General features: G+C 42.7%; 1 protein-coding gene across 4 annotated transcripts in view; it reads right to left on the bottom strand.

Moving 5' to 3' along the window:
- Positions 1-14,693, bottom strand: part of LOC124605508 (formin-J) — a 123,839-nt gene that overhangs the window by 86,287 nt on the left and 22,859 nt on the right. The window lies entirely within an intron of this gene.

Genomic DNA, 14,693 nt, shown 5'->3' with positions numbered 1-14,693 from the left:
AATAATTTAGTAGTTATTTCCCTGTATTATATGGTTAACTCTTTTATTCTTGAGGTTCAAAATCAATAATTTATTTTAAAAATTTAATATATGAATCTTCAAGGAAAAAATAAAAACACAGCGTGGAAAAAGAATACCTGGACGTAACTTAAAGAGCTAGAGGCATACGTAATAAAAGCAAAGAATACAAATATATTAGATCTCAATCTTTCCGATATGGTACACGCTTCATCAGGAGAAAGGAAAGAAGGATAGGCAGGCAAGGTGGACTTCTAACATCGTAGATTTATCTGTGGAAAGGTACGTCAATGCTTACATAATACACTATGTGAATGTATCCGGGCACCTGGCTGAAAATGACTTGCAAGTTCGTGGTGCCCTCCATTGGTATGCTGGAATTCAATATGGTGTAAGCCCACCCTCAGCCTTGATGACAGCTTCCACTCTCGCAGGCGTACGTTCATTCAGGTGCTGGAAGGTTTCTTGGTGAATGGCAGCACATTCTTTACAGAGTGCTGCACTGAGGAGAGGTATCTATGTCAATCGGTGAGGCCTGGCACGAAATCGGCGTTCCAAAACATCCGAAAGATGTTCTGTAGGATTCAGGTCAGGACTCTGTGCAAGTCAGTCCATTACAGGGATGTTATTGTCATGTAACCACTCCGCCACAGGCCATGCATTATGAACAGGTGCTCAATCGTGTTGGAAGATGTAATCGCCATCCCTGAATCGCTCTTCAACTGTGGGAAGCAAGAAGGCGCTTAGAACATCAATGTAGGCCTGTGCATACAACAAGGGGTGCAAGGCCCCTCCATGAAAAACACGACCACACCACAGCACCACCACCTCCGAATTTTACTGTTGGCACTACATACGCTGGCAGACGAAGTTCACCGGGCATTCGCCATACCCACACCCTGTCATTGGATCGCCACATTGTGTACCGTGATACGTTATTCTACACGACATTTTTCCACAGATCAATCGTCCTATGTTTATGCGCCTTACATCAAGCGAGGCATCGTTTGGCATTTACCGGCGTGATGTGTGGCTTATAAACAGTCGCTCGACCATGAAATCAAAGTTTTCTCACTTCCCGCTAACTGTCATAGTACTTGCAGTCAGCCCTGTTGCAGTTCGGAATTCTTGTGTGATGCTCCCGATAGATGTCTGCCTATTACACACTACGTCCCTCTTCAACTGTCGGCGACCTCTGAGAGTCAACAAACGAGGTCGGCCTGCACACTTTTGTGCTCTGTGGGTCCCTTCATGTTTCCACTTCACTATCACATCTGAAACAGTGGACCTGGGGATGTTTAGGAGTGTGGAAATCTCGTGTAGAGATGTATGACGCAAGTGACACCCAACAACCTGACCATGCTCAAAGTCCGTGAGTTCTGTAGAGTGCCCCGTTCTGCTCTCTCATCATGTCCAATAACTACTGAGGTCACTGATCTGGAGTACCTGGCAGTAGGTGGCAGCACAATGCACCTAATATGAAAAACATGTTTTTGGGGGTGTCCAGATACTTTTGATCATATAGTGTACAACAGCAATTCCCATATGTTAACTTTTTTTGGTATCCTTTCGAAGTGCGTGGATTTGGAGATGAGGCTGCACTGCCTACAGAGTTTGACAAGTCTTTCATCATTCATGTCAGTATGTTTCTGTTGAGTCCACTGACAGATTGCTCTCTATTTTTTTTTTTTTTCTCTCTTCCTAGTTGAGCACCGAAGTCCCTGTGTAGGATCTTGACACACCTCTTATTTAGGTCAGAAAAAATCTGAAAAGCTTGTAAGAGTGCTGCAGGGTACAACTGCTAAGACCAAAATTCAATATGTTGCACTGTTTCAGAGTTCATTAGCATTCAAGTTAGCCAATCAGGCCATTGCGCTTGCAAATTCCAGCAGACTGCCACATACAATTAGTGCCAGTTGCTCACATAGTTTAGAAGATGGCGGTTGAAATCGTTCCGCCTTCGGCTCAGATTCGATCCTTACTGGCTGGAATTTGCACATGCAATGGCCTGACTAATGAACTTCAATGCTAATTATACCTTGGAAATGGTGCAACATATCACACTTTCTTCTTAACAATTATTTCTCATCCCAACCTACCCTCAACACCCTTGTCAGCCTTTTGGGGTGTTTCTGACCCACTGCCTCATTCATCATCTCCTTACTAACTTTATCCTTAAACACAAGTACTTCTCCTTTGAAGGGAAGGTACACAAACATATCTGTGGCACAGCCATGGGCACCTAAATAATACCCCCCCCCCCCCCCATGCCAACCAGTTTATAGGACATCTAGTGGAAATCTTCCTAGCTTCCCAAAACCTCGAACTCCTGGTCTGGTTTAGGTTAATTGATGGTACCTTTGTGGTCTGTACTCACAGCCAAGGCACCTTATCCTCATTCCTTCATAACCTCAACACCACTGTTCCATTAGTTTCACATGGTCCTCCTCAATCTAGCACACCACTTTCCAGGAAATTGACCAACTCCTCTCTTGATGGATCAAACCACACTTATATTCTTATTAAACCCACCAACAACCAACAATACCTGCATTACAACACCAAAAAGTTCCTCCTATACTGCCTGGTCACCCAGGGACAGTGTATTTGCAGTGAAAAGAACTCCCTTGCCCAGTATGCTGAAGGTCTCTCAACTGCTGTGATAGACAATTAAAGCTCTGACGAAGATTGTGGTTCAGTTGTTGTATTGTGGAGCACTATTGGGTGACAAATGAGCTGTTTCTTTTAGCTAGTTCTTGGTGGTAGTGGGGAGGATTAGGAGTACTTGGGGATATGGTGCAGGAAATCAGTTTATGTACGAAGTCCGGGGGTTATTGTCTGAGAAGCAGTTTCTCAGAAGTGTGCCTGCTTGTGTAAATGTGTGTGTGTTTTCTTTTCTGTGGAAGATTTTGGGAAAAGCTTTGTGTGTAACCACCTTTGCTGTCTGAAACTCAGCACGTCATCTTTACAGTTACGAGGGTGAGTCAAACAAAAACCTTAAATATTTTTTAAAATATTACTTTTTGTGCAGAAGTGCTACAAAGCTGTATTACTTTTCAACATAGTCTCCCCCATATTCAATGCAAGTCCTCCAGCACTTACAAAGTGCATAAATTCCTTTAGAAAAAAATTCTTTTGGTGGTCCGTGCACTCACTCATGCACTGCATGGCGAACCTCTTCATTAGAACGGAACTTCTTTTCTCCCATTGCGTCTTTGAGTGGTCCAAACATACGGAAACCACTTGGGGCAAGGTCTGGCGAGTATGATGGAAGAGGAAGACACTCAAAATGCAGGTCTGTGATTGTTGCAACTGTTGTACGGGCAGTGTGGGCCTTTGCATTGTCATGTTGCAAAAGGACACCTGCTGACAGCAATCCACGTCGCTTTGATTTGATTGCAGGCTGTAGACGATTTTTTTAGGAGATCTGTGTATGATGCACTGGTGACAGTGCTCCTTCTAGGCATGTAATGCTCCAAAATGACACCTTTTTCGTCCCAAAAGAGAGTCAGCGTAACCTTCACTGCTGATGGTTCTGTTCAAAACTTCTTTGGTTTTGGTGGTGATGAATGGTGCCATTCCTTGCTCACTCTCTTTGTTTCCGGTTGGTGGAAGTGAACCCAGGTTTAGTCCTCAGTAACGATTCTTGCAAGGCAGCCATCACCTTCTCGTTCAAAGTGCCAAAGAAGTTCTTCACAAGCATCAACACGTTCTCTCATTTCAGGAGTCAGCTGCCATGGCACCCATCTTGCAGACACTTTGTGAAACTGGAGCACATCATGCCCAATGTGGTGTGCTGACCCATGACTAACCTGTAAACATGCTGCAATGTCATTCAGTGTCACATGGTGGTTTTCCTTCACTATGGCTTCAACTGCTGCAATGTTCAAAATGGTTCAAATGGCTCTGAGCACTATGGGACTTCTGTGGTCATCAGTCCCCTAGAACTTAGAACTACCTAAACCTAACTAACCTAAGGACATCACACACATCCATGCCCGAGGCAGGATTCGAACCTGCGACCGTAGCAGTTGCACGGTTCCGGACTGAGCGCCTTAACCGCGAGACCACCGCGGCCGGCGCTGCAATGTTCTGTGGAGTCACAACTCATTGTGCCTGACCTGGACGAGGAGGATCTTTCACTGAAGTAACATCATTTGCGAACTTCCTACTCCATTCATAGACTTGCTGCTGCGACAAACACGCATCACCGTACTGAACCTTAATTCGTCGATGAATTTCAATAAGTAATACACCTTCACTACACAAAAACCGAATAACAGAACGCTGTTCTTCCCTGGTGCAAGTCGCAAGTGGGGTGGCCATCTTTACACTGATACTGCAACGGTATGTGTGCATCTGCACTATGCTTCCACCTACCGACCATTCTGCATACTGTTTGTAGCACATTTACCAACTTACAGGATAACAATGTGAAATTTCGATTTGTTATAACAAATTTAAGGTTTTCATTTGACTCACCCTCGTAGTAACAATCTATCCTTTTCATAACTGTTGTAGTATTGCTATTCATACTGAACATACTCATTTTGAAGGACCCACAAGTAATTTTACAAACTACTTTCACATCTGACTATTTGTCCACATTAAGAACAATGTGTTGACCTTTATTTGCTAAATAGTCATCATTCCAATAGCAAAGTTGACAGACATTCCCAATGGCAACAAAAACTGGGTCAAACTGGACATCTTTAACTACTGTCATCTGTATCTCATGAATGAACAAAGCAAAATGAATTTTCCAATGATTCTGTTCACAAAATCCAGTTGATTCTCATAGAGAAGATTATCACCCATAGTACGCAAGACGTAGTGCAAGTCATAATAAGCAAGGAGAAAACATGTTCCCTAATTCTTCAGCAGATTTATATCAGTGATATAGGCCTAAAGTGAATACCCATCTGTCTGACATCATTTCTTAGAAAACAAAAATTATGTGCACCTATATTTAGTCACTTGGTACGATTTACTGGGCGATCAACTTATGGAAACTACTGCTGAAAGGGCAAAAAGTTCTTAAAACATTCTATAATAGAAGAAAAAGTTGTATAAGGAAACTGTACGGATATTCCATGAGGTCCACCTGTCATACCTCTGTTGGGCATTTTTAGCTAGTTTGCTTTTCTGCAGTCACTTATCTCACTGTCAGACCTGGTGGCCTAGCAGTAAAGCGCATGCTTGGAAACTGACGAGAAGGCGAGGTATTGAATCTCACCTGGACCACGGATTTTCCAGTCTTCATTTTTACCTTGCATTCCCCTCTCAATGATGTGAAGAGTCACCAGAAATAAAATGTGACTTGTATTCCATTTTAAACTGTAGGTCCCCTTTCCCTGGTTAGATAACTGGGGTAGGTTAAGAATACACAAGTTGCTGAAACGGCGTCCAACTGAAAGACTCGCATCAGATCATTGAGCCACACAAAATTATTGCTGCTGCTGCTACCACTACTAAGTATACATCATTTCAGATTACGCGGGGCGGGGGGGGCGGGGGGGGGGGGGGGGGGGGGGGGGCGCACCACACTCTCTCTTCTAAACAAATCTCTGGGGACCCAAATACTTTTTTCTTAAACAGGGGTTTTGCCCGATTACCTGGAAAGAGTAACCCAGAATCAAAATTCAAGTGCATTTTGGTTCTGTAAGTGCTATTTAATTACAAAATTGCCAATATTCTGTGCCCTCTGATACATTCAGTAAAGGATATTGGTAATTTAATATATATATATTTTTTGTCTAGGGCTTGTTCCAGTCACACTATCTCTTCCTCAGTCTTCCTGCACTTCTCTTGCCCCATGGTTTATAATCCACCACTATTTAGAAAACCTTTGTGGTGACACGTGAAGTAAAGATTCTCTTCCAATTTAGAGTTCTGTACTTCAAAAGGTAACAACGGAACCCTTATAGGATCACTTCGTTCTCCATCTGTCTGACTGCAAAAAACCCTCTTCCTCTGGGAATGGATAGACACCTGGAGTCGAAATTTATGGTACCTTCTAAAGTTTATTGTTCCCTGGTGGTGTAATAAATGTAAGCTTTCAAATCAATGCAGTCAAAAGATACGGCAATTTCTGTCATATGTTTTGATATTCGCAAACCAACTCATCAAATTGTATAGGGTAGAATCATGAAATTTGGCAAGAAGCAAGGTTTCCCAGTAAAAGTACAGGACAAATATCAAAAAGTGCTAATTTGTGTTTATATCACATAAAAAATACTTTTTTCCATTTGTTATCCAACTTCAAACTTAAAAAATTCTCAAAAGTCTTGGAACTGCGGGACCTATACTTTGCCAGGATCGATGTCCATTACATGCAAAAATCCTTATTAATATTGATTCCCAGGATGGATGTGCTACCTAAATACATAATTTAGTTTGTATGGAACCCTCACAATGTGGGTCGTACTCACAGCTGGCCAATTTTCTTTGTACTGGATTGCCTTTTGGGTTATTGGATGCAGCCTCAACTCTTCCCTTACTACTTCATTTCTATCTTTGTCTTCCTTAGTGTAGCCTTTTACAGATCTTAGAAATTTCATTTGTGATGCTTCTAGCTGCTGTAAATTTTTATTTCTGTGTCCATCTTTCTGTCCCATATAATGAAGTGGGAATTGTGAGGGTACAGATATCAACCCTGTATGTAATGGATCACATCTAACCTTATGCTTCTTTACTACCACGCAGCAGCATAGCTGATGATAATATCCCATAGTTCCAGAAAGGACAGATCAGAGAATGGAGATCCATTGGTGCAATGAAGTGAGTGAGCTGCACTACAGCCATCGTGCGAGTAGGACACGTAGATGTGTGGGAGACATGATTGTTGTCAAAATAATAATTTTGAAGTTCAGGATTAATTTTGTATCAGGGGCATTATTATATAATTCAAAAGTGATAGTATAGTAAGAAACTGCAAATGATAAATTCATATACGCTCATGACAGATAAGTGACTGTGATTGTAATGTGAGTGTGATCAAAACAAGTATGGACATAATACTTGAATTTCAAGGGAAATAAATTATGTGTAATACAAAAGTTTCATATATTGCAACCCCCTTCATTGCTATTTGATTTTTTGGAAGAGGATGAGTTATAGAATAGTGTGGGAGAATAGATAGTGCATGTGTCATAGACTCAAGGCCAGAACTTTAGATATTGGCACATGTACTGTGGGAGTAAGTTTGCACTCCAAAACTGGCTACTTTCAATGTCCAATGCCTAATTTTCCAATCAGCCATACTATAGCAAGTAATAATCGAGACTAAACCAATAAATAGTGCAGAGCGGAAGCTTACAACTGCCATGACTTTACAAAATTTCAGCTGTCCTCTTTCCTTGTTTTATCCTCACATGTTCTCCTTATTATGCCACGCATCTGTTGGTAATACTAATTTTTTCCTGTATATCTATATCTTGTTCATATGACATGACAGATCCTAAATATTTGAAACAGGCTACCTATTCAATAGGTTTATTATCAGGACTACTTTTGTTTGTACTGCATGAATACCTAAAAAGGCTAAGGGTTTTGTTTTATTTATAGATATAGTCAGATTGTCATTTGTGTTTACCTCATTTAGTTTATGCAATCAAACATTGGAAAATCCAGGATGGAATGCATGGCCTCAGTAGCCAGAGACTGTGATCTTTTTGTTGTGCCTATCTGCAACTCAGCATGTCCGCTCAATGGTGAATAGCAACAATCGTTTTCATAATACTGTTGGTTTATGTAATTCCATTTGTAATTTATCTTTGCTGTCTAGTATGAGAATGTCAATCAATAAACATCATCGTGTTAATGTGTTTATTCACCCAAATCTTTATACCTGATGGTATTCCACCTCTCTTTTCCATTCTCTGATCAAGTCAACTATAAATAATTGAATGATGTTGGGGACAAGCAAAACCTTGGTTTCACTAATTTTGATTTGTTTCTATTTATATACATTAAAAGAAGGTAGTGGTACTTTTTACTTTTGTTGTAATAAAGGTGAAATAATAAAATAATTATGGTGAAGGCAGAAAATGGAAACTGTCGCCTCCTTTTATTAAATCCACTGCTGAACTCCCTAATATGAAATATGGCCCAAATATCTCACAAAATAAGCATCAAGCAAAAAACTACAAAGATAGAAACTCGTCTAGCTTGAAGGGCGAAACCAGATGGCGCTGTGGTTGGCCCGCTAGATGGCGCTGCCAAAGGTCAAATGGATATCAATTGCATTTTTTAAAATAGGAGTACCCATTTTTTACTACATATTCGTGTAGTATGTAAAGAAATATGAATGTTTCAGTTAGACCACTTTTTCGCATGAACCACATATTGTCAAAATCAGGGTCACTTTGGATTATGGAGATGAAATCATCTGAGCACGGCCCCATCAAACCAGGAGAGTGTCCGAGGTCCTGGAGGAGCACTTTGGGACCACATTCTGGCTCTGGGGTATCCAGTACACTGGCATGGGCCTAGACTGGCCACCATATTCTCTGGTTCTGAACACATGTGACTCCTTTTGTGGGGATATATTAAAGACAAGGTGTACAGCAATAACTCCAAAACCATTGCCGAGGTGAAAATAGCCATTCAGGTCATCAACAGCATCGATGTTCAGACACTCCAGTGCGCTCCCAGAATTTCGCTACTCATCTATGCCACATCATCGCCATTGATGGAAGTCACATCAAAAATGTCATAACCTAAATCCGGATATCTGCACTGACGTTTACATGTTGAATGAAGTGTATGCACACCTTGGATTGTAACTATAGTCCAATAATTGTCATCCTGTACATCACAGTGTGGTGAAGAACATAGTACTACATGGAACTGAGATGTGGACTCAAACAAAGGAACTTGGAGAGAAAATTAGAACCATGGAACTGGAGTATATGAGATGTCTGCACTTAATGAAGCAACACAGAATAGGAAATAAGGATGTATGGAGGCGAATGGTGATAATGTGCTCAAGGGGGGAAAAAACCACACACTTTACGAGACTAGTGTGCCCAAGTACTGAGAATATCTGACCATAGGTGACCAGGAGCTGCCCAGTAGGAGGAGGAGGAGAGGTAGGCAAGTGCTAACATGGGAAAAGTACATATAGGAAGCAATGGAAGACAAATTTAAGCTAGAAAACTGGAAGGAAAATGACCTGTGGAGATCAAAAGTGGTGGTGAAGAAGAAGAAGAAGAAGAAGAAGCTGCAATAAAACGATATCTTGTCACACACTATTACCTGCACTTCAAAAGTGTATTTGCCAGACCAGTATTCAGGTTTACAGACCTGGCAAATAACCACCTTTGAAGAGTAGCTTGTTCCAGTGTAACACGAAGATGACAAACGCTAGAGCAGACAATGCTGTGAGACAACATTAGCCAATAGCCCATTGACTAGGACTGCATCACGGCAGGAACAGCCTCTACAAGAAGGGAATATATGTGCCGCACATGCCAGCCTCGGCCGGATGCTAGCAAGACACGTACCAGAAGAGAGCACTACGATAGCCGTTATTAGTGATCCACACTTGCTCGAACATTGTATATAGCAAAGGACACTAATTGTTTGAGTGTCACCCATCGCTTACGGCACGTTCTCACAAATCAAAGTTAAGTATTGACAATCTACTTCATTCTCATAAAAACCATTAATGTGACTTGCTTGAATTGTTGTTTAGCTAACCGAGAAAGCAGCATCCTTTAGGCACCCTATAAGAGACGAGTGGGCAGGACCCCACATATCTCATGGTGTACAAACATGAGGTCCTTTGTGAAGTACAAGATGTTCATTATGGAGTATAACTAAATGGAAATTATCTGAGTCAGTGGACAATGGACACAATAAAAGAGAGGAAGGGGGGGAATAAGGTTGGAGAGGGGGCAGAGTGAACGAAATGTAATGCAATAAACATAAAAAACCTATGAAGGCTAAATAGATTACCTAAGGTAAAGTGTTAAAACACATGAAAATCAAAAAATACTCATAAAATATTGGAGTTTATCAATAAAAGGAAACATATGAATACATAAAACGCAGGTAAGATAAAGTATTATCAGTTCTTTAGAAGCAAAATTAAAAGTAATAACAGTAAGTATCACTGCAATGGAAAAAAAGACACCTAAAGAAACTGGAAAACACCGTGTTTCATGCATAATGCAAGCCCTATATCCAGCATTTTGCAGGAAACAACACTGGGAAACCAGTTTCTGATCATTTCATGTGCTGCAGCCCACTCCTTAACTCAGAATGCTAGTGTACTGGTTTACTGAATGAGTTACTAGTGGCTTTGAAAGGAAGCCCAAGGAAATCATTCCACAACTTATCATTTGCGATTGTTGTGCTCAGAGAGATGTGCACCAAACACAAAATACAACCTTACAAAGTAATAGTGCACTGGGTGACCGATTTGTTATGCTGCTTGATGTCAGTACTCCACCTAGCTGCTGTATCCTGTGTATGACGGAGAGGTTGATACATAGCTCTGATGATGCAAGGCTGCATTTATTAGGATCCACGAAATTGCATAACAACTGACGTTAAGAGTTCTGAAAATCCTCGCCGGCTACATCAAGAGACTCTGCTTGATGGGGAAACAGGATTGTGGAGTGCAATTAGAATTACTGGAGTGCTCTTTTCCCATAAAAGCAGGACTTTTGAAGGTATGTGAACATATCTGCATCCTTTTTCCAGAGAACTAACAACTAAATGAAAGACCTAAGGTCATTTCATGTAGGACAATGTATCTATGGCAATATTTCAAAGTGTTTTTGATTAAAGGATGATTGTCTGGTATCAGTTTGTGTTTATGAACAGCTCTGTGAGCCTGAAGCGTTATAGTCAGGCCACCAACATCTCTGACATTTCCTTTATGTGGATCGCATTGTGTGTGGGGGACTTTAGTGCCAATCCAAGCACTGAAATGTGTAGCTGTTACCATAGTGAAGGTGCAAGGTTGCCACCCCTACCACTCGAGGTCGTGTGTGGCACATCCTACCACTCGAGGTCATGTGTGCTGCGAGGCTTATGAGTGACTGCAAAGCATCTGCTACATGTTCATCATTTGTTGCGGATAGTGACGTTTGATTTAATTTGTGTTAATGGTACGGTGTAAAGTGTCACAATTTCAAATGTTTGTGATATGGTCTCTTCCTTTATATTTAGGAAAGCCGGCAAGGGTGCTACCTTACAGAGCCAATCTCGTGAGCTCGTATTTTCACACTTGATGCTACTTTGAGGAAGGAAGGGATAAAGGCAGGCCTCTTACACCATTGTCACAGGTCATTGTCAAGTAGCTGCTGTCCTGAGAAAAGGAATGACTTCTGTGAAAAAAATAACAAGGGAGGAGTGTGCTGGAGATCTACAAGAGCCAACTGCCACTCTGATTCCAGGGAAGACCAGCATGCTTACTGCTAAAACAATAGAGCTGAATAATTTTCAAGAGGACACAAGCTGGTGACATGTACGAGGGTGGTTTGAAAAGCTCTTGGAATCACCACAAGAGGTCAGCGCTAGCGCAACGAGTTGTTCACGTCATATTCGTTGGACTGTTGCCTGTAAACACATGCCATGTCAGTGCTCTTGAAAGAGAGCTTTGGCAGTGACGTGGCTCTGTTGTTGTTCCTGCACACTGATTTGCGAAGATGGGAAAAATTGAGCTTCAAGCAGTGAGTACGTACTTCATAAAGAAAGGTATGAAAGCAAAGGACATTCATGTTGATTTCCAAAATACAGTGGGGGATTCTGCTCCTTCACATTCAACTGTTGCTAAGTGGACAAATGAATTTAAATTTGGTCGGGAGAGCTTAGATGACGATCCGCGCAATGGTCAGCCAAGATGTGTCACTACGCCAGAAATCATTGCAAAAGTGCACAAAATGGTCACGGAGGATCGCTGATTGAAAGTGTGTGAAATTGCTCACACTTGCCAGATGTCACATGAAAGGGTATATCACATTTTAACTGAAGAATTAGAAACAAACAAAAAATTATCTGCAAGATGGGTGCCGTGACTCAGGACGCTGGATCAAAAACGCAAGACACTGGACATATTGGAACAATGTTTGGCCTGTTTTAGGAGAAACGGGCAGGATTTTTGCGCCTGTTTGTGACCACAGATTAAACTTGGGTGCACTACTATATCCCAGAGACAAAAACCAACAGTCAAAGCAGTGGAAACATGCCGATTCTCCGCCACCAAAGAAAGCAAAGACAATTCCTTTGGAGGGAAAAGGTCACGGCATCAGTGTTCTGGGATGCGAAGGGGATTCTGTTTGTAGATTATCTCCCTACTGGGCAAACAATTACTGGGGAGTACTATGCTAACCTCCTGGACAAATTACAACAAAAGATATGCGAAAAAGGCCAGGTTTAGCAAGGAAGAAAGTCATCTTCCATGTGTTCTTGGAAGGTCGTTTAGTGGAAGTACTGGTCAATGGCCGGGAGTTCGGGGTACGTAAGAAGTCTTCACGGGACGGTTCCTTCTTGAAGGCCCGTGCATCTGACTTCTGGGTCTTGGTCTTGCAGAAGCTGATGAAGGTGCTTGTGTCTTAGGGACGACAGGAGGAGGAGGAGGAGGAGGAGGAGGAGACGTTGACTGGACTATCTTAGCACTGGCCGAACGGACGACCGCAGCGCTAAAGGTCAGATCGCATGTCTGCGTCGATACCTCCCTGGTAGGTCGAGGAGAGGCGAGGACGGTACTGTATTTCCCCGCTGGGAGCAACATGGGCTTCCTACTAGCAAAAAGCTTGCGAGCAGCCGAGGTGGACACTTTCTCCTTGACCCGTATTTCCTGTATACAGCGTTCATCCTTGTAGATGGGACAGTCGCGAGAGGACACTGCATGGTCACCCTGACAGTTCACGCAACGAGGAGACGAAGGTGGACAGTCACCCTCATGGGTGTCCCTGCCCCAAGTGACGTGTTTAGCTGCATTAGAACAAGACTGGTGGGTATGGTTAAAACGTTGACACTGGTAGCAGCGCGTAGGTGTCGGGACATAGGAGCGAACAGAAATAACCTCATAGCCTGCTTTGATGTGCTATGGCACCTGAACATTACCAAAGGTCAAGAAAAGTGTCCGGGACAACAGTCACGCCCTGCTCAGCAAGGAAAGACTGGATCTCCTCGTCAGTCAATCTGTCGAGTGATCTAGTAGATACCACGCCACACGATGAATTCAAAGTGCAGTGAGCCTCCACCCGGACAGGGAACGTGTACAGGAGTGTGGCCCGAAGGAGTTTTTGTGCCTGAAAGGCGCTCTCAGTTTCCAACGACAAGGTTCCATTACGCATCCTGGTACAAGACTTGACAGGTCCGGCTATGGCATCTACGACCTTCTGAATAACGAAAGGGTTGACAGATGAAAAATGTTTCCGTTCTCAGATCTAGAAACTACGAGGAACTTTGGGGCAGGCGGTAGTACTTTTGTCACTGGTGGTTGGTCAAGTTCCCGTTTTTGGGCAGAAGTCGAGAGAGAAGAAGAAGAAGAGAAGTCCATCGCAGATGAACCCCCTGTGATTGCCAGCGCCTCCAATGGCGCGCTCCTTCCTTGAGGGGACCCTCTCAGAGGGCACTCCCACCTTAGGTGAATGTTTACACCTCAGGTCACACCTCCCGAGAAATGGACGGAGGGACCAATCGGCATGGTTGGAAGGTGTCAGCTCAGGCAATCACCCTTCCCCGGGCCTGGCCTTTACCAGGGGGTACGCACGGGCCCTACTTGTCTACCCAGGATGGGGAATTACGCTTTACCCCGTCACCGGCTATGTGTGCGAACACGTGGGTCGGCCTTCAGGCACACACAGGGAGGAAAGAAGAATAGGTAAAAAAAAGGGAGAGAAAGGACAGACTGTCTCAAACGCCAAGGCGGAGACCATAGGGTGAACGAAAAGGCAAGGAGAAGAAGGCAAGGTAAAAAGTAAGGAAGACAGTGAGAGAGGGAGAAGGACAAAAAAAGGAAACAACCAAACGAAGGAAGAAACCAGAATAAGCGAAAAACCAAAATGACCACAAATGTAAGTTGTTGAACCATCCATCTCCTGACGCAGGCGCAAACTACCCCCTTGAGGGGGAGGGACTCCTTTTAGTCACCTCTTACGACAGGCAGGAATATCTCGGGCCTATTCTTACCCCGGACCCACAGGGGGAATGTTACTACTATGTGGATGGTGTCTGTTCTTTCACATATGTCCGAATGGAGAGACACCACACATATAATAGGAACTCTCTTTGAAGACTGTGGAGTCGTCTCCAAAATACAGGTAAGAAATAAAATATGCACTAAAATACTGAAACACCGTAATCTTTATCTCGACATATATTTGCAAATATATTGTTTTCAATTATGAACTGAGATGTCTTGATCCCTCGAGATTATTAGCGTTTTGGCACTGCAGTGGCTCTAAAATTTACATATGTTGTATTCGCAGACTGACAAACACAACATAACAACAAACTGAGATGTAGTAGCATTGGCAACATGGCTGCCAGCTGTCAGGGATGTTCTTTCAGTGGCTCAACTAAAACCCATACGACACTTGCCCAAGCCTAGAGTTCATGGTGAACAGAGCCCACCCTCACAGTATTTATTACTGTGGAACACCAAACACGCCACTTGCGTTTTACATGAAATACCCTATAGATGCTCACAGAAA

The sequence above is a fragment of the Schistocerca americana genome, chromosome 3, assembly GCF_021461395.2.
Source record: "Schistocerca americana isolate TAMUIC-IGC-003095 chromosome 3, iqSchAmer2.1, whole genome shotgun sequence".
Classification (NCBI taxonomy): Eukaryota; Metazoa; Arthropoda; class Insecta; order Orthoptera; family Acrididae; genus Schistocerca; species Schistocerca americana.
This window is presented reverse-complemented; position numbering and strand designations above follow the sequence as displayed.